Genomic DNA, 25719 nt, shown 5'->3' with positions numbered 1-25719 from the left:
TCTCTGCTCCGTGGGGAGCCTGCTTCCCCCCTCTCTCTCTTTGCCTGCCTCTCTGCCTACTTGTGATCTCTGTCTGTCAAATAAATTTTAAAAATAAAATAAAATTTTTAAAAAAGAGCAAATGGTGATCAAAGAGTGGGAAACATAAAATTGAAATTATGGAGAAGCTGCAATAATTAGCACAATCTAGGTATAACTTTGGTAACGAATGATTTACGTAGGGTGGAAGACAAGATCACTGATGGAGATTCAAAGAACTGAAAGATCTGAATGTTGAAAAAATATCTATATGGTTGAAATCATCAAGAATTGAGATCAGACATAGTACTGGTGAGAGAAAAGAAGAGTATAAACAAACAAACAAAAAAGTAAGAAGAAGGAAGGAATCCTGTAAAATCAAGAATTTGGCTGGCTTTCATTCCTGGTAGCTGGGAGGTAGTCTCCAAATCCTAGGAATTTCCTGAGTGACAGGAGTGTCATTGTTATTCATGGTGGACCCTGATAGCCTATGCTAAGGCGATGATTCATGGTGGGCCCCTAAATAGTTCATGCTAATAAAATGACTCAATGAGGGCTAGCTTTACCAAAAAGACCATCCATGTAATCAGAGGGTTAGGGCTTTGAGACAGGATTATCACAGCCTGCCTTCCAGTGAGGGGACAGGGGCTAGAGACTGAGTTTAATCAATGGTCAATGATTCAATCAAACATGCCTACATACCAAAACCCCAATAAAAACTCTGGACACCAAAGTCTGGGTGAACTTCAGAGTTTGCAATAATCTGTGTACTGTAAATACACTAACGTGCCAGAAGGAAAAAATTCCAGGAGGATGATGTGTCCTGATTCCAAACAGGGAGGACACCAGAACCTGCACATTTGAGAGCTTCCTAAGCCTTACTCTATGTGTCCCTTCTTTTGGCTGGTTCTGTTTTGTATCCTTTTTGCCACAGTAAAACTGTGTAAGTTTAGCACTTTCCAGAGTTCTATAGCTATTCTAGTAAATTATCAAACCTGAGGGAGTAGCAGGAACTCCCACATTTGCAGCCAGTTGGTTAGAAATGAGGATGATTCTGGGAACCCCCAAGCCTGCAGCTGGCGTCTGAAGTGAAAGTTGTCCTGTGGACAACTGTGTCCTTAACATGTGAAGTTTGGTCTAATCCCAGATGGTAATCATCAGAATTCATTGCAGGGGATGAACCGGGAAACAGTCAACAGCAACAGGGGCTGTGTAGTAAATAATATGTGATGGCATAGACTTCAAAGCTAGAGAATTTTAGGGAAGAGAGAAGAAAGATTTAAATCTTGAAAGGGGTAAATGAAGAGAGTATCTATTTTCCTATCCAGTGCCATGAGGGTTATGAGAAGAAAAAAAGGGAAGGGCATCTCTTGAGATGGCCGTAGGAGAAATTATGTCCTCAGGAGAGATAAAATTCCTAAGGCCCTACAAGTTTTATAGGCTTATTAGAATGAGGAGGATTAAGTGAAAGAAATTCACAAAAACGGGAGCATCCAAGAGACAGTGCTATCTTGGAAGTCAAAGACTTCAAGGAGAGTCTAATCAATTATATCAAACAGTACTGACAGATCAAGCAAGAGAGACTAAGAAACTACCACTGGATTAAGCAATAAGAAAGTCACTGATGACCACAAAAAGAAGCTGCAGTGAAACGGTGGGAGAGGAAACCTGGCTAAATGGGTTCAAAGAGAATGGAGATCTGACTTAAACAACACTCTGGAAATTAACTGAAGACGTACAACAAACTAAGAAATGATGATTCAAGCAAACTAGGCAACATTGGGGAAGAATGATGGAAGCCTGTGGCATTTTTGCCTGGGGCTACTCTCATTCTCCCCAGTGGGGCTCCTACAAGTAGTGGCTCAAGCATGATGGACCAGGCCATGAAAACCAGGAGCATTGCTACTGCTGCTGCCTAACAGGACTCAATTAATAGCACTACCAATTAAAGTAGCCATCTCACTGGCAAGTGACCAGAGGCAGTGTCAGAGCTCCTAGCCTGAGGCTCTACTCCTGTTCTAAGCAAACAATAAACTAATGGACTGAGGATTTAACGCAAAGTACCAAGTAGTGATACAGCCAGTATATCATGGATGATAACCCCTTCTCAGGCCCCAAGTATCAATTTTTTTTTTAATTGTATTAAGACAATTCACTGCAAGAAAGGATAGTCTTTTCAACAAATGGTGTTGGGGCAACTGGATACCTATATGGAGAAAAAACAAACCTAGATCCTTACCTCATACCATATCCAAAAATTTACTCGAAGTGGATCACAAACCCAGCAATTCCACTCCTAGGGATCTATCCAGGAGAAATGAAACCATATAGTCACACCAAGGCTTGTAAATGAATGATTATAGCAGCATTATTCATAAAAGCCAAAAAGTGAAAAAAATCGAAATGTATGGATTTGTATGTCCATAAAATGAAATTATATTCAGCAATAAAAAGGAATGAAATATTAACCTCAAAAAATTAGGCTAAGTGAAAGAAGACAGAAGCAAGACTATTATAAAACAAAACTACATACTTATGATCCCTTTTGTATGAATGTCCAAAGGCCAATTTATAGAAAGAAAGGCAGATGAGTGGTTGCCTAAGGGTAGGAAGGGGTAGGAATGGAGACTGAATGCAAATGAGCTCGAAGAATTTTGGGGAATGATGAAAATATTGTAAAACTGGACTGTGGTGATGACTGCACAGTTCTATAAATTTACCCACAATCATCCAATTGTACTGTTACAATGGGTAAAATCTGAAATATGAAAAATCTACCTCAATAAAGCTATTTAAAAAAAGAGAGAGTTGGATAAGGTAAACACAGATAACTGTTTTACAGAGTCTAGCATAAATGATAAAAGAAATGAGGTAGTAGCTGCAAGGGTTAGTAAGGTCAAGAGACTGTTTCTTTCAGATGAAAGAAATTACAATATGCTCTTATGCTACTGACAGTGATCCAGAAAAGGAAAAACAGGAAGAACTGCAGGAAGAATGTCCTTGAGAAGTTAAGAAGGGATGGGCTCAAAGGAACAATTGGTGGGAATGACCTTCAAAGGAGGAAAAGACAGTTAATTCACAATAACTGGTAAAGACACAGGTGTTAGGAAGATTGTTTCTATTTTCTTAATGAAATAGGAAGGTCACCAGCTGAAAGGGAGGATGCAAAGGGAAATATTGAAGATTTGCATGCAAGGAAAAGATATAATCACCTAAGCAAATGGGAGCATGGCAGAACTAAAATAATAAAGTAGGATAGCTTGGCAGCATTAAGCAATGAATTTAAAGTCACTGGGTATTAACTAAGAATTTAAAGTCAGCATAGTTGTGTTGCTCCAGCCATACACAGCTACAAATACACAGGTGTAAAAAAAGTAGAGTTGGTTTCAAATATAATTGGGTTTTGCCAGGCAAGACCAACCAAGGGAGAGAAGTAAAGGGGGTTGAGTATAGAGGCAGAAGAGCAATTACAATGAGAATTCAGCAAGTCAAAAAAGGAACTGAGAACATGTATGCATAGAGGAATACTGAAATAGGAAATCACCAAGTCACAAAAGGAATTGAGAACAAGTATATATGGAGGAAAAGTGAAAAGGTGGTAAATTAAAAGGTCCCAATTGAGGTCAAAGATTTAAGGTTGTTGGGTACTTAGAAGTGAGCCAGAAAAACTGGAAGTGGTAGTTGGAGAGTAAAATGCCAGAAATTACATTACAGAAAGTTGTAGCTATTGTTAATAACGAGTTGTGGGACAATGACTTTCAATCCTGGCTGCACATTAAAGTCACCCCAGAACACTTAAAACTAGCATACCAAGCCACACCTCAGATTAACCAAATCAGACTCTCTGGGAGTGATCCCTGTAGTTTCTCAAAGCTCCCCAGTTAATGCAGATACACTGAGGGTTTAAAAACATCTGCACCAGATATGCCATAAAAGTGAATGGCTGAAGCAAAGGGCAAGAGCAGTAGAGGAGAGGAAGTCACGAGGCCACAACACCAGAAGGCTCATCTGTGTAGATACTGTAATCACCAAAAATCACAACTGGAGTAGTAGGAGAGTTCCAGTGAACCACCCGCCCTACCCCGCCCCCACAAGCTAAAAGAAAGCAAAGAGAACACTTAACCCATGCCACTAGGAGGAGCCACCACTTAAGAACTCCATGGGGAAGTAGCACCCCCAGGGGAAAGGTAAGTTTACTGAAAGCAAGAAGATATTCATGTTTAGAGAAGAGGTTAAAAATAAAGGGAGTTTTGCAGATGACTGACAGTGAACTCCAGAAGACACAGAGAAAAGGGTTCAGTGATCATAGAGGGGTGAAAATTGGGATCAGACAAGAGAGATGAAGGAAAGAAAAGGTCCAGACAAAACTACTGGAGGAGAATAAGGCCAGGAAATCTCAGAACACAAGCACCATATTTTTTAACACTGCACAAAAACAACCACAGAAAAAGCTCTAGGAAATTAGAAAAAGCTTTCCTGAATCCAGCCACTTTCTAAAAGATTTTTTGAAATTAATTTCGAATAAAAATGAGTCACAGAAAATATCAGGTCAATTCCATATATTAAGTTACAAGAAGAGAGAATAAGGGGCAGAATAACATCCCTACAAATGATGAAAGCACGCCAGAAAGACATGCCCTCAGATCAAAGCTGTGAAATGCTAGGGGCGCCTGGATGGCTCAGTGGGTTAAGCAGTTGCCTTTGGCTCAGGTCATGACCCCAGCATCCTGGGATTGAGCCCCACATTGAGCTCCTTGCTCAGCAGGGAATCTGCTTCTCCTTCCCCATACCCAATTCTTGAGCTCTTGCTTGCTCTTGTTCTCTCTCTATCTCTCAAATAAATAAAACCTTGGAAAAAAAAAAAAAAAAAACCTGTAACATGCTATTTCAAAATAAACTAAAAGACCTTAACAGAATGGCACAAAACATGAAAGAATAACAGATGTAAGAATTATAAAAACTCAAAATAACAAAACTCAAAATAATTAAAAACAAATGGAAAGAATCATTCCAGAAATAAAGAGTAAATAAAAACAGATAACCCCTTAAGAAAAATACAAAGTAAAAAAGAAGAAAATTTTAAAACTCAAAGAAATCAAAAAGATTTGAGAAAAACTGACAAATATTGAAAACAGGCAACGAAGATTGAATATACAGTGATAGGAACCGTGGAAGAAGGAAATCCAAGCAAAGAACAGAATAGTAAAAATAATAATTTTTTAAAAGTTCCCTGAAATAAAGAAAGATTTTAAACTACATTTTTAAAGAGCGCAATGTGTACCTGAGAATATCAACTCAGAACAACCAAAATTATTTTACTACACAATTACTAAACATTAAGGAAAAAACGGGTGGGGGACTGGGGTCAGAAAGGGGGACATACAGAACTACAGAAAGGAGTCCAGAAAATGAGAGATGAATGAGCAGCACTGGGTTTCCTAGGCTATAAAAGGGTTAAAGTGCGGAATGAGATTAGATCTAAAAATCTCAGGGTACATAAGGGTGGCAACACTGTGTAGGAAATGAAGAACCAGTTACTCATAAAGAAAGGAGAATCAGACTGGCATCAGACCTATCTATTGCACCAGCCTGAAAACGGTGGTGTATATGTTATATAGCAGGAAAAATAAGAGAGGGGTGATGAGCCAAGAACACTATTCAGCCAAGATAAGACAGGCATTTTCTGTCAAACAAGGATTCAGAAATTGTGCTACATCCACTGAGGAAATTACTCCAAATGCTTTTTTGGCATCCATTAAGATAGCCATGGGTTTCTTTTCTATTTTTTTTTTTAAGATTTTATTTATTTATCTATCAGAGAGAGAGAGCGAGCACAGGCAGAAAGAATGGCAGGCAGAGGCAGAGGGAGAAGCAGGCTCCCTGCCAAGCAAGGAGCCCGATGTGGGACTCAATCCCAGTGTCCTGGGATCGACCTGAGTCGAAGGCAGCTGCTTAACCAACTAAGCCACCCAGGTGTCCCAAGATAGCCATGGGTTTCTTTTCTTCCAGTCTCTACCACTCCCAGAGTTGTGGCTGGCAGTATAGAATGGCCAAATCCAAGAACATCATATACAAGCAGCCCTAGAAAGCTTCAAGAAAATTAGATCCTAAGGAAAGCATATTTTGCCAACAAGCACAAAAAAGGCCTGAAAAAGATTCAGGCCAATATTTCCAAACAATGAGCACCAGTACAGAGGCCACAAGGTGCTCATTAAGCCCAGAGTAATCAAACACAAGATCTTAAAAGACGCCAACCCTAAGTTGGATAGGCTCACTCTTATCATCCATCCCAGTCTCAGGAAGTATACTCATTTCCACAGTGTCAAGGGTACCAGGCTTTAGTAACCAAATTCAGGAGTCAGGCCAAAGTCTAAGTTGAGGCCCAGGCCCCACAACGTCCCCCAAAGACTCTGGAAAAAAGGCTTCTATCAGGGGCGCCTGGGTGGCTCAGTGGGTTAAGCCGCTGCCTTCGGCTCAGGTCATGATCTCAGGGTCCTGGGATCGAGTCCCGCATCGGGCTCTCTGCTCAGCGGGGAGCCTGCTTCCTCCTCTCTCTCTCTGCCTGCCTCTCTGCCTACTGTGATCTCTCTCTGTCAAATAAATAAATAAAATCTTTAAAAAAAAAAAAAAAAAAGGCTTCTATCAACTTTGAAGGTCAAAGAATTGTACAAAACTTAGACCACTGTCCACATAGGCAGGCGGCATCTCCCTATGTTATTTTGTATAAATACAATACAAAGTCTTCCAATTCATACCAAAAGAGAGAGGTAATTATATAGTTTTGATCTTGTAATTTTTTTATATAGTAAATTATGTTTATTCCTTCCTGGAATAAACTCTGATATATTATTTCTTAAATATACTACTAGTTTAATCTTGCTAATATTTTAGAATGTTTGCTTCTCTGACTGGGTGGCTCAGTTGGTTGAATGTCCAACTCTTGATTTCAGCTCAGGTGGTGATCTCAGGGTTGTGAGATCCAGCACTGCACTGGGCTCCGTGCTCAGGAGGAGACTGCTGGAGATTCTCTCTCTCTCCTTTCCCCTGAGCCCTTCCCCACACTCACACATGCTCTTGCTAAAATAAATAAATAAATTTTTTTTTTTAAAAAAAAAAGAAGAAGAATGTTTCCTTCTCTGGCCATGAGTAAGAGTGGACTAATGTTTATGATGGCCAAAAAAAAGAAAGAAAGAAAACAATCTTAATGTCCATCAGTTGGGGAACAACAGCATAAATTATGGTGTAATTTCCCTTGGAATGTTATTCAGCTTTTTAAAATTAGAGTTCCATTTACTAAACTGGAGAGATGCCATAATACATTCTTAAAAGGATAAAGCAAGTGACAAAAAACCTGTATGTGTGTGTATGTATGTATATGATTTTGAGTGAGAAAAAGATGTTGAAAAATACTCAGTGTTGGTTAATGCTGGCTACTCCACGGAGGAAAACTGGAGAAGGGAGAGACCTGAGGGGAGAGGAAAATACTAACTTTTCCTTTATTCACTCTTATTTGTTTATTTTCGTGGTTGCAAGCAGAGTCTGACTTTTATAAGTTTTTAATAAATGTAGAATGGGGGGGAGAGAACAGTTACCTATTAAAAGTAATGATAATTAACATTAGTTGACAACCAGTAAATGACTAATTTTAATGCATCCAAAGACAAAATTAGAGTTAAATTATATAAAGCAAGGAGAGGAATTATTATGAAATTAATTTATTTAAAAATACAAAACAATCCAATCTGGACCCAAAGTTGCATATAAGTAGTCTTTCTGAAGTGCATTAAGCAAAATGTCTTCAGGATGAACCAGTTTTTCTTTTATAACCAGCACAAACTTATCCACTCATGGATATTTTGACAACTACGAATAAAACTAAGAGAAAGTGAGTCAAAGAAAAATATTCTATGAATAACTGTATGCATGATACACTGATTAGCAAAAATGGGCAAAATGTTACAGAAATAATGGAAACTCAAGAAAAAATGAGATTTTGAGTATTTATACTAAAGAAACAGGGGTGATTTTTTCTAGATGTATTATTTTACACTGTAACTAGACAAGGCTTTTTTATGAAGTAAATCACAAAAGAAAAGCAACCACTTTAACTGATTATCACATACCCAATTTTAAAAAAGAAAAATTACGAAAAGCTATCAACATGTAGCATGGGTGATAGGGGATAAAGTTATCACAGAAAATTCCAGTTATTCACAAAAGGGAGAAATGTTTATTAAAAACTGACATTTACATGACCGAGTTGAAAAATGAACTGTCAAAGGGCTCACAGTCTCAAGAAATGGCATGGTTTGCTATTTTATAAGGAAGATTAAAAACTAATTTTTTTGTCGAGTTTGTGGTACTTAAAGGGAAATAGCCCAAAAAGGTATGCACACCAGAAATCTGCCCAAGAGCATCTCACTTCTAAGACTCTTTGTTTTTAAATATGCAGTTATTTAAGAACTCTCCTTCTCAGCTCTCATCAAATCTTTCATAAAAGAAAATTTCAGGATACAAAATAAATCAGTAGCTTAATTACCATGGTGTCTTTTAAATGCCTTGCAAGGCTGAAAAGGAGAGCAAGACAAGATAACAAGGAAAAGCTGGATTGATAGGCTAGTAGAAAACTGTGCAGAGGAGTTGGGTGAAGCATGCATCAAAGAAGAGAAATCCAGGATGATTTCCAAAGCCTAATAAAAATTGCCATTCCTTAAGTACCAGACATTGTCCTAAGGATTTTCATTGATATTATTTCACTTTGCCATCATTGAAAACCTGCAAGATAGATTTTAGCCCCTTGTACATTTATTAAGTGACAGCACAATAATTCGAACCTGTTTTCATGATTCAAAAACTCCCAAATTCGTGTTCTTTCTACTATAAAATGGGTCTCATGGTTGTAGAATTTCAAAAGCTTCTTACAACTGAACAACAGTATTGTCATCCTATCATAATGAAATGTGCGGGGAGCCTGGGCAGCGCAGTCAGTTAAGCATCTGACTCTTGATTTCCGCTCAGGTCGTGATCTCAAGGTCATGAGATACATCACCACCTCAGGATCCACAGGAAGCATGGAACCTGCTTAAGAGTCTCTCTCTCTCCCTCTGTCACTCTCCCCTCTAAAAAGAAAATAAAATAAAGTAAAGGAATGTCTGATAACTTCCAAAGGAAGTCTTTCTTCCTCTTCAAAACCCTAAAAAGAGTGAGCTAAGATTCTCTGATGCTAAAACAGGGTTTGGGTATGTAGTAAATCTTCATCCCACATGTCTAATAAAACTAATTACTTTCATTCACCCTAATTCCCAATCCAAAGGAACCCAAGAGAATCCCTTGGAATTGGAACAAAAACAGAATTCTAGAGTAACAACACATACCCAGCAAGCTTCTATAACCTGACTAGCTTTGCCCTACCAAATTTCAGCAACTAGAGCTAGAAATTGTGGGACCCCCAACCCAAGATTACAAAGGGCTAAGAAAAGACTTCCTTCATTTAGACAGAAGGAATTTACTGAGTTCTGAGGCAGATTCTTCATGACCAAAATGACTAAAATCTCCATGACTAAAATGACTAAAATCACAGTATCTACACACCTAGTCCCATTTCCAAGTTTAATAACTAACTAATCTACTTATAAGGCTAGATCTATAGGTGGGTTTTCATGGCAATAAAAAACTGTTGCCATATTTCTTCATGTTATCAATTTCTATAATCCGTCGTCATCTGATATAATCAGATATGATAGTACAAGTACAAGTACAGTACAAACAAGGAAATAAAGCATGGCTACCTAGTCCAAAGATACCTGTTTCAAGTAAATAAGTTTTCCATTATTATTGCTTATATATATTGCTTTGTGAATTTTAGGTCAGCAATACTTTCGATATTTATAAAAAGGAATGTTTGAATCACTGTTTTCCTTTAATTTCTTTTGTTTTTAAACATTTTATTTATCTATTTTTGTGAGAGAGAGAGAGAGAGCGCAAGCATGCCTGAGTGAGCTGGGCACAGGGGCAGAGGGAGAAGCAGACTCACCACTGAGCAGGAATCCTAATGAGAGACTCCATCCCCAGGACCCTGAGATTGTGACCTGAGCCAAAGGCAGATGCTTAACCATCTGAGCCACCCAGGTGCCTACTGTTTTCCTTTTCATGATACCTTTGCCACCTAATGAAAAGAGTAAAACTTATCAACATTGACCAGTAAAACTTTAGGGAAGTGACAAACTTTGAAACATGGGATTTTTTTACTTATATTTTTCTCAGAATAGAATGAATATTTGGACACAGAATTCTGAATTACACTATTAGTTTTGATTTAAGGAAGAATATGAAATGTCCACCTTCAACTGAAAGACTACAGTAGTAAAACTAGTTACACATAGTACACAGTCACCAAATATTTAAGTGTATGATTTAATGCATTGATATACTGCATAAAAATCCCTCAATTTTTCTAATATAACTAATCTAACTCAACTCATGTACTTTTAAAAACAAGATATCTGTATAACAAACTAATACAAAAAAATCAAGGGTTTTCTTTTTTTTTTAATGTAACGACAATCTTTTTTAACATAAAATATGCAAAAGAGAGACTGAGACTTGGGCAAACAAAGAAAAATGTTCTCATATACTGTGCTCCAAAACTCTCAGGTGGGATACCTCATCTAAGAAAAAGAATATACTTTGTCAGAAACTTCTTCAGAGTTAGACACAATATGGCTGTCACATGGAGACTGTCAGATCAATCCCTACTAAGGCAAAGTAGCCAATCTTTTCTCAATAGATAAAAGAAATTGTGCCCTGCAAGAGCCTTCAACAGACAAACCTGACATTCAATGACCATTTATATAATAACCTAAGACCTGGAAACATCATCTGTAAACGTCTAGATAGTAAATATTTAGGTTTTGTGTATTCTTAGGTCTCTATAGAAACTACCTAACTCTGTGGCTGTACACAAAGAACTGCCATAACCAACACGTAAATGAATGAGCATGGCCATATGCCAATAAAACTTTCTTCATGGCCAGTGAATTTGAATTTCCTATAATTTTCACATATCACAATGCATTATTCTTTTTTTCATATCTTTCAATCATTTAAAAATATAAAAAACAATTTTAGCTTGCAGGTCATACAAAAACAGACACTGGGCTACATTTGGCCCATGCACTATAGCCTGCCAACCTCTGTAATATACAATGAAAAAAATTCAGCTAAACATCACACAGGGAAACTTCTAATCTTCCTCTCCCCAACCCAGGAAATAAAAAAGAAATAAAAATTAGTTTATCTTTAGAGTCTGTTTTCACTATAGTCCAGGAGTTACTCTGAATAATATTCTAGATGGGTGGGTGTATGTATATATATTTCTCTATACCTATCTCCTGATGCCTAGAACTTTGAAGAATGTGACAATGAGTCTAAAGAGGAGGCAAAGATCAGACCATCACGAAGGACTCTACACGGTTTGGGAAGGAGTTTCGGTTTTATACATTAAGTGATGAAGTGCTACAATAAGATTCTGAAGAAAAGAATGACATATCAGATGACCATGTTAGACGGGGGTGCCTGGGTGGCTCAGTTGTTAAGTATTTGCCTTTGGCTTGGATCGTGATCCCAGGGTCCTGGGATGGAGTGTAGGGCTCCATGTCAGCCAGAAGTCGGCTTCTCACACTCCCTCTGCCCTTCCCCCCTGGTCAATGCTCTGTCTTTCACTCAAATTAAAAAAAAAAAAAAATCAACTATCCTAATATTCCCTCTTTGGAACTAGTACTGGCTTAGTATATGTTAGTCCCCTGCTAATCCACCCACAGTCCAGAAGCAGATGATCCTCGTTCTGATGTATAGTCAGAAGGTCAATAGTGACACAAGGCTACATCACATCGCCTACACCATTCACTTCATTTCATCTCATCACATAGGCATTTTATCATCTTGGGTCATCACAAGAAAAATGAATTCAATACAGTAAGATAATTAGAGAGGAGAGACCACATTCTCATAACTTTATTATAATATACTGTTATAATTGTTCTATCTTACTATTGTTAATCTCTTACTATGCATAATTTATAAATTATACTTTATTGTGTGTATATACTCATAGAAAAAAACAGTATATATAGGGTTCAGTACTATCCATGGTTTCAGGCATCCCACTGAGGGTCTTGCAATGTATCCCCCACAGGTAAGAGGGGATTATTATACTTCCTTCCAGGCTTACTTTCTTCTCCATTCAAAATAATGCATGCAAAATCTTTCAAAAAACGTGAAAAGAGAGAAGGCATTTATGGGGAAGTATGGGGGAAAGCTAGAGTGCCAGCATGGGACATCCAAAAATCAAACATGAAAGAGGGAAATCATCGCATGTTTAACAAATTTAGTAAAACTTTACGATAAAGATGCAAACATCACATTAGGTTCATAAATGAAGTATGCTAAAAGGAACTACCACCCAATCCAAAATACAGAGCATGATCTAGGTCTATGACAATTTACTAAATATACTAGAGTACATAAGTGTACATCCTAAATAAAACTTAGCCATAATCAGTAGATTATCTTGAATTCCCTTATCAACAAACATACATAAAAATGAAAGAAATGTTTGATTACATGAGGTATATGATTTATAGAATGGCAGAAAGTTTGGCTTACAGAAGAAAATAATTGTTACACGTATAAGAGGTGATTTGATTTATTCTTTTTTCTTTTTTCTTCTTTTTATTAGGGAGTGGGGGAGGGGGACAAGGAAAGAGAAAATCTTAAGCAGGCTCCACACCCAGCACAGAAGCCCAACACAGGGCTCAATCTGACAACCCTGAGATCATGAACTGAACCGAGCCCCCCAAGTGCCCCCACTATTCTTTATACTTTACATATTTTTTATAAATATGATTTCATATGTTATATATATGAATGTGTAAGTGTGACAAAAATCTGAGCCACCAGTTATTGATGGAAGCGGTAAAATATACACATTCATCCAATCCATATTTGTTACTTTTTAAAATAAAATAAATCATAAAAATATGAATAGGTAGGAAAATAGATAATTTCTCCTCAATTTTCATTGAGAAAGTTAGCAGGAAAGATTTACTGGTGCTTTTATTTTTTTATTTTTTTTAGATTTTATTTATTTGATAGAGATCACAAGTAGGCAGAGAGGCAGGCAGAGAGAGAGGGGGAAGCAGGCTCCCCGCTAAGCAGAGAGCCTGATGCGGGGCTCGATCCCAGAACCCTGAGATTATGACCTGAGCTGAAGGCAGAGGCTTTAACCCACTGAGCCACCCAGGTGCCCTGATTTACTGGTGCTTTTAAAGAGAGAATGTATAGATCTCTGTGTGTGTGGTGTACTACCTCTTTAAAAGCACCAGTAAACTTTTACAGCAAACTGTGTATACACACACACACACACACACACCAAGCCACCTGAAAGTAACTATCTTTAAAGTCCCCCTAAAACCAACTTCCATCACTATATCTCCTTAACTACATAAAAAGAACTGATACACCTCTACTCAAAATTCCAGAGATAAATTACAAAAATAAATCCCGTAAGAGATATGTTCTTAACCAAAAATAACTCCATTTTTGGTATATTTGTAGGTTTAACATGTATGTGTCTTACTGAAACTCAACTCTTCCACTTGCCAGGTAAATCTGTTTCTTGACTGTCCTATGCAAGTTATTGAACATCTCTGTCTTTCAGTTTCTCATCAGTAAGACGTAAATAGCATTACACACTTCATAGGGTATTGAAATTGATTAAAACATGTATAACGGAATGGCACAGAATAAGAGCCATAAGAGGGTAAGTTATTACAACTAGTACTTCTACTACTTCTACTAGTAACGGGACTCCCATCTTCCCAAAAATATTAAAAACATCCTGTGCAATTTGAATTACTGACTAAAACTGGATACTATTAAAAACAGACATTAAATCTGAAGCCTGATAAACAGTAAGTTAGAAGCCCTGCAACTCTGAAAAGAATAGATTATTAATAGAACCACATAACAACCCTGTCAAGAACAATCTGAGAGCAGTTTTCCCAAGTGCAACTATCAATTTCTTCCCTTACACAAGGGGGCAGTGATAACAAGAAAAGAATGGGGCTCTGAAACACCTCTTTTTGCAGACAGTAGGGGGTGGCAGTACATATGGCTTACAGTCAGAACAAAACAGGAAGACCCAACAGAACTGCTCTTTATTCTCCTCTGCCCTCTCCTCTATGCTTTAGCCCCAACATAGACTCAAGGTGAGGGACATACCTATAGAAAACTAAAGCTAAAACCCATTATTAATCACCAAGTAAAATCCAGTTTTCTCTTTGAAGCAAATGATCCCTCAGTGTCTGAATGCGGATGCAGGAAGAAGCCAATCAGTATGAATTTTCATATTATCTAGCAAATTACTTACTGTTATTATAAAAACAACATTCTTCAGGCAAGTAATTCAATTTCTCTATACAATCATCACAACACAAACCACTAAATTCTCAGTCATTAACTACATCCTAATGAACGCATCCAGATTATTTCTGCTTGATTCATACCATATAGACACTCATTGAACATACATATGTAAGTTCTATTGCATAGCTCATTGAACTATCTTTTGTTACTTCTGAAATTCCAGCTATTTTCTGACAATCCTCTCAAACCACAGATGTCCTTCTTAAATGGAAGTCACAATGTTTTGCAGCATGTGGGTAATTTCATACATAAAGACAAACAGAGATGGAGAGAGAATACTATTTTATTCTTGTGCTCACATTCCTAAGATGATGTACCTGGGAAACGCTGTAAGAAGTGCTCCACTGACAGTATCCATGTTGCTGCTTTTTATGCTACATTTGCTGTATTCAATTTTTTCCCCTATTTTGCCACCCCAACGTGAAGAACACGCAAGAATATATCACTACTGTCATTCACTGTAATTAACCACTGCAATAGCTTTTGGCTCCAACCCCTCAAAATGCCTGAAAATTTATCCCTTTTGTTCACCATATTGTTTTGTTTTCTTCATTCCAGATATTTTCACCTGTGTGAAAATGAAGACAGCAGCACACAGGGGGAAAAAATCCCTTTGCCTAATGATCTTGAACTCAAAATTATGATCAAAATGTGGCGGTTTTTTGTTTATTGTGTTTCTTTTCCTGGAGAGGAGGAGAGAACAGTGTGAAAGACACCCAAAACACCAAATCTTCCTAATGTTAATGATCATTGTTTATGTTTTTGTGAAACCCATTTTAAACATTCCACAACTGAAATAAAAGCCAGGATACAATTCTATCAGTGCTCTCTACAAGCTGACAGCAAATCCTAGAATTATTTTAGCCTTATTTTTTCTTTTCCATCTCACAACCAGACACAATATGCTTTTTTTCTTTCACGTGGGTACGTACTATCTCTATCTCAAAAAAATAGCATATCATAGCTCCTCTCGATTTCCTGTGATAAAATATCTAGCAATGAGCCTTATTAATCTTTTCTTAGACTACATCTCCTTTCCCAGAGGGATTGTTAATATCGCTCACAACACTTCTACCATCAATTTCGATGCCACACAGGCCAACCCACCCTGCGCCTTACCTGGCACATTTCACAACTACTTTTTTATGCTGCATTCTGGGGGCACATTTTGCAACTCGTTCTGCACCACACTGCCTGCCACGTTTAGCAATCTGCCTCGCATCTCATCCTGGGTCCCCGTCATCTAGAGACTCTCTCGGTACCAAATTCCATGACACCTTCGGTGACACCGAAGTGACCGTCCCTGGCCCTACCTGAAGCCACCCTGAGTGCCACATTTGGAGCCAACCTTCCCCACACCTTGGACACCGGAGGCACTTCGCTCGCAGCCCGTTTCGCTGCTTCCCTGCTCGCCCCCGCCCCTCTCCCTGGAGCCGAGACACTGGAGGCGAACGCCCCTGTCACTGAGGCGACCCCTCCTTCCGCCGCTCCCCGGGTCTCTTACCTGCCGCTCTCAGGGGCTCGCTGCACCTCGGGGTCAAGCCCCAGCCCCCGGGATCCCCAGTGAGGACCGCGCCGCCCACCGGCGCCGCCCGCGATTCCCAGAGCACCTCGCTGCGCTCCAACGTCCGCGGTGGGTCTGCGCCCCGGAAAGGCGCGGCGGGGCCTCGCGGCGGGCAAGCGCAGCCGCGGCGGTCCTCTTGTCAGCGGCGTCGCGGGTGCAGGCTCTCGCCCCTCAGCGCGGCGGCGGCGGTGGCGGCGGCAGCGGCGGCAGCGGCGGCAGCTGCGGCGGGCGCCTTGCTCCGCCTCGCGCGCGGCACAGCCGGGAGGTGAGCGCGAGGGGGATGGGAACGGGGGCGGGGCCGCCCGGAGGAGGCGCGGAGGGCGGCGGCGGGAGGGCAGCGCCGGCAGCCCCGAGCCCGGCGCTCGGAGTGCTCACAGCTTCCCCCGCCCGGCGGGCGGCTCGCGTGAGGCGGCTGTGCCAGCGGGCCCCGCCGGAACAGCGCGCCCAGCAACCCGCGCCCGGCCGGCCGCTCGCTAGCGCCGCCGCCGCGCCGGGGGCGTCGCACCCTCTCAGGCCGCCCGCAGCCCCGCCCCCTCCGGGCCGGGGTGGGGAGGAGCGCGAGCGCGGAGGGAGAGCGCGTGCGTGGGGGCGCGTGCGTGGTGGAGTGCGCGCGCCCCCGCCCCCTCCACAGTTTGGGGGTGGGGAGTGGCTGGGAGAGAGAGCGAAGACCGAACCCTTCCCTGCGCGGAGAGGTTGGGCCCTGACTCTGCCGCTCTGTGAGGTCTGGGCATTTCTCGTTTCCTCAGGGGGCTCTGACTGGTGGGGTCGAGGGGTTTGGTGCGGAAGAGGGGTGGAAGCTCAGTAGCAGACAAGGCCCTAAATAGTTCGGCTCCGCCCCCGGAGGGGTGATGTCACTCTCGAGGTGCTGCTGCTGTCACGTGCGCCCACTTCTGGGCCTGTCCTCCTGCTTTAATGGGCAGAACGTTCCTCTAGATTTCCCCCCACTTCAGTCACCTTACGTACGCATCACTCCCAGAATCGTCAAACCCTACATACGTCGGTTATCCTTTGCCTGATGCTCAACTGTAATATGTAAACTGCTCCAAATGCCACAGTTGGCTGTGGTGGGAATCAAAATGAGGTGCAAAACCAGCCATGGGTGGGGAGGTGGGTGGGGAGGGAGGAGAGAGAAGGGAGACTATGTTATCTAGAATAATTGCCGAAAATTCACCAACCACAGCTTGAGAACCAGAGGTGAAGTTGTGACGCTGTTTCTGTCGCTGCCAGCTGGGACAGAAGTAATGTGGTTTTCAGAGCTAGTGGGCAAGGCACGGAAAGCCACCGCATTAAAGCCTCCTCCGAGGTCTGACTTCCCCATTACCCCCCAACCTAGAGCTTCTTCCCCTTTTCCTTTCCCTTGCATCATAAAACACCAAGCCAACTGTGGAAGATATCTGGACATAATTTTTTTCGCGTTCTGTGAGATGATGCAAAGCAATCACTATTACATACTCTTCCTGGCTAATCTTACTGTTCATAAACTGAGACGACCTTTCCTGGTCATCTGTTAACTAATGAGACGAAATGATTGGAAATAGATGCCCCCCAAACTACCTCAGTCAAGGAACGTGTGTCCGTGGTGTTCTCAAGATAATTTTGTTTGTTTGCGAACAGTTCTTTGAACCTACTTCATCCAGGAGTCTCTTTGGCTTTTTAAAAATTGGTATTAACTTAAGAATAATAGAAGAAATGGAATACGACGCCATTTTCAACAGCTATTTTCTATAATGAATGCTTGAAAAGTTGGAGCAGCTTTGATTACTACAGCTAAAATGGCAAGGCGAAGGATTGATATATGGAATCTTTTGGTGATAACTCCAAAAACTTAGATTAACTCTAACTATAACCTATCTATGGTGATAGTTGCATGATAGTGATTATTTATGGGGATTTGACAGTGCAGGAGGGAGCCTTCTGGGTTGCTGGAAATGTTCAATATCTTGATCTAGCTAATGACTACAAGGGTTAATACATATGCAAAAAGGTTTATTCATACACGTAAAGAGGCACTACAACATCGTCATGATTGGAGTCTGGAAACCTGGGTTTAAATCGCAGTGTCACATATGACTTACCAGCTATGTGACCTTAAGCAAGTCTCTGAGCCTTCTTTTCTTCATCTGTCTAATGTGGATGATGATACCTCACAGGGTAATTGTAAAAATTAAATGAAATTATCTTTGAAAAATAGTTAGCCCAGAGACTGGTATATAGTAAGTGCTCAGGAAGCAGTAGCTATTGTTATCTTGTTCTTTTTGCACTCAGATTTGCCCTATTCAGTTTAGGGTTTTTTATTTGTTTATTTTAAAGATTACTTTGTATCTCAACCTTTGTGAGTTTCAGTGAGGCTAATAACATTCCTTCCCACAAGAAATAACAAAAGGCAGTCAGGGGTCTAATGTGTTAGTTTTCAAACTAGTTCAGGTGGCAGTACTTAGAAATTATTGTGCTCATTGTGGAACACCATGAAATATTGATAGATTTAATTCTGCCATATGGACATGACAATTTTACCAGCACTAAATCTGGCTATATGATGTTTATGCAGATCTCTCACATATTTTAAAAAATGTAGTTTTAAGAAATAATAGGTCCATGTTTTTCCTTTAAAATTTGTTTGCAACTTTTCACAAAGTAGAAAGTACCAAAAGTTTAATAAAAATTCCCAAAATGAAAGCCTTGAAGTCCATTTTTCCTGGAAATTAGAAAAACACTATAATTGTTCAGTTTTAGCAGCAAATCTCTCTTTATTGGATTTTCCCACAGTAAGCTCTAATAGCTGTGACCCACAGGGTCTCTTGCTCTGATGAAGTGAGTAACTCTGACTCACTGTCCTCATCATACTCCCAAAGATCAGTCTCCATTTCTTTTGGCTGACCTTTCCCAGATACCATGCTCGCACTGAGTACCCACTGAATGAACTCACTGCCTTGCTGTTTTGATCATCCAGCATGATTCTATTCAGCCCATTCTCTTCCACATAATACTGCTGTTAAGTCTTGCAATTTGCTCCCACACTCTAACTTTGTGAAGGAAACCCTCTGTCCTTGACAGAGGTAAGGGTGGGGTATAGTAGAGATGGTGAGCAACATTAGAGAGAGAAGTCACCCCTGTTCTCAGCTCTTCTCCCTGATTTGCTTTTCTGTCAAAGATACCTGAAAGCCTGAGAATGCTAATTTTTTTAACCTACTAAAAATCCATTCTAGTCAAAATGATCATTTAGTCTTTAACTTAAGTTTGGAAACATAACATATGCCATTAAGGGGAATATGCAAATTTGCATAAATTAACCCAACCTTACCTTATACCTACCAACTTATCAGTGCCATCTATACCAGTCAAAGTGTCCTGTCTTGATCTGTCAACTCTGCACACTCATGCTCACCCCTGCACGTCTTCCCCAGCACCTCTAAGTCTCTTAAGCAAACCATCAGGCTCACCTTGCCTACCCCTTTTTTCTTTTCTTTTTTTTTTTTTTTTAAGATTTTATTTATTTATTTGACAGAGAGAAATCACAAGTAGATGGAGAGGCAGGCAGAGAGAGAGAGAGGGAAGCAGGCTCTCTGCTGAGCAGGGAGCCCGATGCGGGACTCGATCCCAGGACCCTGAGATCATGACCTGAGCCGAAGGCAGCAGCTTAACCCACTGAGCCACCCAGGCGCCCGCCTACCCCTTTTTTTCAATTCTCTCCCTATTGAATAAAGAATAATGACATCCAGCATTCATTGTTTGCCTACTGGCTGCAAATACTTTACTAAATGCCTTATATATTCTATTGCATTTAATTCTCACAATATCCCATCAATATTGTCTCAGGTTTCTAAATTGGTGGTGGGGGAGGTGCTTTGAGAGGTTAAATGACCAAGTCAAGATCACAGTGTAAACCCAAACAATCTTTATCCTCTATCAGTTATCCTCAAGATAATGGTCTATGAAATATAAATGAGAACACAGAATACATCATTTGAAAAATGTGAACCATATGACACAATGAAAGTCTCTCTCAATAGCTGATGTAAGAGATATTTTTCTCATTGATTGTTTTTCATAATCTCATTTCTTCTTAACTTCAATTAATAATTCTAAACTCAATAGCTTCGACATTTTCCCCACCAACTCCCACCTCGGTCTTTTGATGAATATTTAATAATTTTAAGACTAACACATAATAGCATTTCCAGATAGAGGAGCTATTACTTAAAAGAAGTTTCTGGTAAATCACTTTTTTTTTTTTTTTGGAAAGTGAAAATGTCATGTACAATATGAACAAGCAAAACTCCATATATTTTTAATTGACATTTATAAATGCTTGACAAGTATTTGTGCCTACTGAATGCTTATAACTATAGTAAGTACCACAGTGCATATTTAACAGTTTGAGGGATGTCTTGCTTACTATAGGAAACAAAGTACTTTAAACACTTAAATATTAATACAGCATATTATAGAATTAAGTGTTAAGACATGAGTAAAATAGCATATTCTGTGATAATTCATAAAAGGAAGAGAGGTAAGTTTGACTGGAATGGTATGGTACTGCTGCTTGAGCAAAGTAGAATAGGAAAAAATACAAATGCAGTCAAATGCTCTACCACTGAGCTATACCCCTGGAAAAAATACAATTGGAAAGAAGGAAGAACTATTCCAGGGAGGGCCCTAGAGAATCAATAAAAGTTTAAAGCAAGGAATAAGCATAACTCTTTTTTTTCTTTTTTTTTTTAGATTTTATTTATTTATTTGACAGAGACACAGCAAGAGAGGGAACACAAGCAGGGGGAGTGGGAGAGGGAGAAGCAGTCTTCCCATTGAGCAGGGAGCCTGACACAGGGCTGGATCCCAGGACCCTGGCGCTGAATCCCAGGACCCTGGGATCATGACCAGAGCAGAAGGCAGATGCTTAACAACTGAGCCACCCAGGCTCCCTTAGCATAACAACTCTTTTTTTTTTTTTAAGATTTTTTAATTTATTTGACAGAGATCACAAGTAGGCAGAGAGGCAGGCAGAGAGAGAGGAGGAAACAGGCTCCACGCAGAGCAGAGAACCCAATGCAGGGCTTGATCCCAGGACCCTGGGATCATGACCTGAGCCAAAGGCAGAGGCTTTAACCCACTGAGCCACCCAGGTGCCCCAGCATAACAACTCTTAAATCAAAGAATAAGTGCCTTTTGGAGGGGAGTTGCCTCCTTAACAAAGACAAGCCTTGGTGTTAACTACAAATAGGGTACAAATCTAAAAAACAGACCAATGAGCAATTAAGAGTGGATGAATAGAAGACTACTTACTAATCAAGAGATAAAACATCTGGTAACATTTGATTGGTAAGAGGTTGGGAAAAAGGGCCAGGACCAAACTGCAGAGTGTGGTGCCCAGGAAAGGAAGACACCATGAAGTCTGAGCAGAAGGATGACAAGAAGACAATGTTTAAAACTTTCTCTAGTAGGGTGGATTTCAGCATGAGAGGACAAATGATAAGGACATGGTTAAGAAGATACTAGTATTTTATGAGCTAAAGAAGGTGACCGCTGATAGTCAAGAATTGTGGCAGTGGGGACGCCTGGGTGGCTCAGTTGGTTGAGCAGCTGCCTTCGGCTCAGGTCATGATCCCAGCTTCCTGGGATCAAGTTCCACATCGGGCTCCTTGCTCAGCAGGGAGCCTGCTTCTCCCTCTGCCTCTGCCTGCCTCTCTGTCTGCCTGTGCTCGCTCGCTCTCCCTCCCTCTGTCCCTGACAAATAAATAAATAAAATCTTTAAAAAAAAAAAAAAAAAAAGAATTGTGGCAGTGGGAATAGAAAGGGATAGTTACAACAGCCATTGCATGGGAAGAATTAACAGAACTTTCTGAATAACTGCAAAGGGTAAAGAAGAGTGAGAAATCAAAATACAGCAAGGTGACAAGACTCTAGAAGGCCCTGGTACCTATGACAGAAGCAGGGGAGTCAGCAGGATTGGTTTGAAAGAGAAGACAGAAAGGGATGGTGTTAGCATATTTTGTGTTTGTAGTAGTTTTTTATTGCTTTTGAATTACAAATCAATTAAGAATCTAATAGAACCAATGGATCCTCCCTTTTAGGAAAAAAAAGATTATTCATATTTGTACAGGTTACACATTTTGTAATGGATACCCTTGGAATTAACTGCCAGAAAGCTCTTGACACAGGCAAACTTGGCCCATCAGAGCCCTGTCTGGCATTTTTGTGCTTTATATCCAGAAGTTCAAATCCGTCTCACCATAGTAGCTGAAACTATGGATGCTGCTAACTGATCTGTTTCCTAATGTGAGCCTGAGGAAGAGAAAATGCTTAAATGCAGAATGAGAGGAGAGAGGAAAACAGAGTCTCATAGAGAAAAACATAGGTCGGAAGTTAGAGAACCTACCTTAGTGGCATTTGAGTCCATGGATCCGTCCCATTTCTATCCTTGGATTCTGCATTAATAAGTATTAAATTGAGCTGATTCTCCTATATTGCATGGGTTTTAATGAACCTACTATATCCCCTCACTCAGAGCACCTAAGTAGTTACACGGTAGTTTGGAAATATTAGGAGAGGTGCTAAGAAGCAAAGGGGGAATGATTGGCCTCTGCAGAGAATGAGCACACAATCTTGGTTTAGTACCACAGCCCTTATCAATTAGCCATGAGTAAAAGGAAAGAATACAGTAGAGTTGTGTAAATTGTCTTTTCTTTCTTACATATAATGGAATACATTTCACTTCTTTTTAATCAAAAGAATCTTTATAGATAAGAAATGAATTACTTTAAATACGAGGGAATTGTAGCTTTATTGATGGGAAATATAGAGAAGTTATAGTTATTAAAAAGAAGTGCAAGGAAGAAAATCTAGGGGAAGTAAAGTTTTACATCGGACCTTATCTCACACATCTGAAGCCCAATTAACATTTTCTCTAGATTTAGTCAACCAGCCTGACACACAATGTGAAAAGAACAAAAGAAAATAAAGAATCAAAATTCAGTAGAGGAAAAGAAAAAGAGGCATCTTAATGTTGCCAATATAATAATTGTCATGGAGCTTCATTATATGGAACTTGGTTATCTGACGATCTCATCTATCTGGAACACCACAAAGACCCAGGGAAATAAAGGAGATGGAAAAAGACCTCTGCAAAAACCAAACAAAAATCACCAAAGTCCGTGCCCTAAAGATTATGCCCATTACTGCTAGAGCTTCAAATCATCGAAGTCCTTTCTCAGAGGCTATTAATTTTTACTTGGATTCGATTTTAAAAGACCTGGCAATCTGGTTTCCAAACTCATAAAAAATTAAAAACAGTAAACTGGAAGAGGGAGGAGAAACTATCGCATGCAGGCATGCAGATAGCAGTGAGAAGAAAAAGCTGGAAGTCTTAAATAGTGTAGAGATGAGAAAAGGCATAGAAATTTACTTAATGATCAAAAAACACAGTCACTTAGTGCCTTTAGCACAGGAGAAAAACAGTCCTACATACCTCCATAGGCCTTAGGGAAGAAATTTTTAAAATTGATTCTATATTAACCCTGAAAAGTCAAGAAAATTAAATTACATTCAGTATAAAGACATTCCCTGAGTTATGCAGCACTCAGCTTTATGTAAATAGTTTCATAAGGCACATAATAAAATTTTGAAGATGTGAGAGATTTTATATCACACAGAGAAATCTGAAGAAGTCAAGTATACAAATGAGCATCGCAAAGAAAGAATGTAAGGGCAGAATTTGCAGGTACAAGGAGATAGTGGACCTCTGTGGTCAGTCTTGCATGGCTTTTGGTCCCAGATAGACTCTCATACATCAGCTTGGGTTATGAAACTGCTGTTTGCTTTTATGCCCCGTTTTGTTACTCTTAATCATGTCCAAAAAGTGACAAAGAGTTAGGAAGAATGTAGGTCTATTTTGTAAAATAAGTAATTGAATAAGGGCAAAATATTAAAACTTTTAAAAAGAAGATAATTTCAACTTATCCTGATTTTGTGTTATCCGAGATTTTCTCAAGGAATAGCTATATAATACAGAAGATAAAGAAATACCACTTAAAGGAGTATATTTTAAGGAATAATCCAAAATAGAACAAAGATTTATGCACAAAGATGTCCATCACGGTAGTATTTAGCATTTTAAAAAGCAGAAGCAATCTACCAACCCTAAAGAATGGTTAAGTAAATTATGACACATACATATTTGTTGGACAAATATGCAACAGGAAAAACTATATTTTTATTACGAAACTTATATGGCAAAATATTAAACTAAAAAAGAAGATACAGAACTGTCTATGCAGCCTAATCTCAACAACATACAACATATATGGAAAGAAAATGAAACGGAAAGATCTTATTAATAATGCCCACCCCCTCCCCAAGTTTTTTCAAACCTAGGAACAAACTCTATGTTCAATACTCACACAAAGAAAACTCTAAGTATTCGCTGAAGGCAAGTGCAAAACTGCAGAAATGAAGAGGCATACCATTCTCCCCGATGGGAAGACTCATTATTGTAAAGATGCCATTTTACCCAAATAATTTACAAATTCAGTGTAATTCCAATCAAAATTACAATAGGAATTTTAACAAAATTGACAGGCTAATTTTTTTAAGATTATTTACTTATTTATTCATTTGAGAAAGGGACAGGGAGTAAGAGAGAGAGAACAAGCAGGGAGAGGAGCAGAGGGACAAGCAGACTCCCCTGCTGAGTAGGGAGTCCAATACAAGACTCAGTCCCGGGACCCTGAGATGATGACCTGAACCAAAGGCAGTTGCTTAACCGACTGAACCACCCAGGTGCCCCTGACAGGCTAATTCTAAAATCCATCTGGACGAATAAATACTTAAGAATAGCTAGAATTTTGGGATGCCTGGGTGGCTCAGTTGGTGAAGCGGCTGCCTTCGGCTCAGGTCATGATCCCAGCGTCCTGGGATCGAGTCCCATATCGGGCTCCTTGCTCGGCAGAGAGCCTGCTTCTCCCTCTGCCTCTGCCTGTGCCTGCTCTCTCGCTCTCTCTCTCTGACAAATAAATAAATGAAATCTAAAGAAAAAAAAAAAAAAGCTAGACTTTTGTTAAGTATCATGAGGGTCGTCTTCTTTTTTTTTTTTTTTAAGATTTTTATTTATTTATTTCACTGAGAGAGATCACAAGCAGGCAGAGAGACAGGCAGAGCTGGGGGGTAGAGGGGGGGTAAGCAGGCTCCCCACCGAGCAGGCTCTCCACCAAGCCTGATGCAGGGCTCAATCCCAGGACCCCGAGATCATGACCTGAGCCGAAGGCAGAGGTTCAACCCACTGAGCCACCCAGGCGCCCCTGAGGGTCTTCTTACCAGATATCAGAACATGTTATACAATCACAGTAATTAAAGTATCATATTGGCTCATCAATAGAAGAATAAGTTAGTGAAAGAGGATAGACCCTCCGCTACTGACACAAACATATGTGAAAGAATTTCAAATAATTGAGAATACCGGTTATGCACTCAAAGGGGGGAAAAAAGTGTATCTCTTACATCACATCATTCAAAAATAATTAACTTCCCTACCTGGCATTTGGCAAGGTCAGGGCCAAGGCCTGGACAGGCAGCAGCCAGCATGGTGGAAGCCGGCATGGCTAGGACTGGGCTAGCTGGAGCCAAGCAAACAGCAGGCAGTATGGGTAGGACAGAGGAGA

The 25719-nt window shown here is 40.0% G+C and overlaps 1 protein-coding gene across 6 annotated transcripts in view; it reads right to left on the bottom strand.

The window, feature by feature from the left end:
* Positions 1-16107, bottom strand: part of TANC2 (tetratricopeptide repeat, ankyrin repeat and coiled-coil containing 2) — a 365737-nt gene extending 349630 nt beyond the window's left edge. For all 6 annotated transcript variants that reach the window (XM_032321490.1, XM_032321491.1, XM_032321492.1 and 3 more), the window contains exon 1: positions 16007-16107. The gene's annotated coding sequence lies outside the window, so the exon portion shown is untranslated. The remainder of the gene's footprint in view (positions 1-16006) is intronic.
* Between the last annotated feature and the right edge of the window lie 9612 nt (positions 16108-25719).

Source organism: Mustela erminea, chromosome 18, assembly GCF_009829155.1.
Source record: "Mustela erminea isolate mMusErm1 chromosome 18, mMusErm1.Pri, whole genome shotgun sequence".
NCBI classification, from domain to species: Eukaryota; Metazoa; Chordata; class Mammalia; order Carnivora; family Mustelidae; genus Mustela; species Mustela erminea.
Note: the sequence above shows the minus strand (reverse complement) of the source record. Positions and strands in the feature narration are given on the sequence as shown.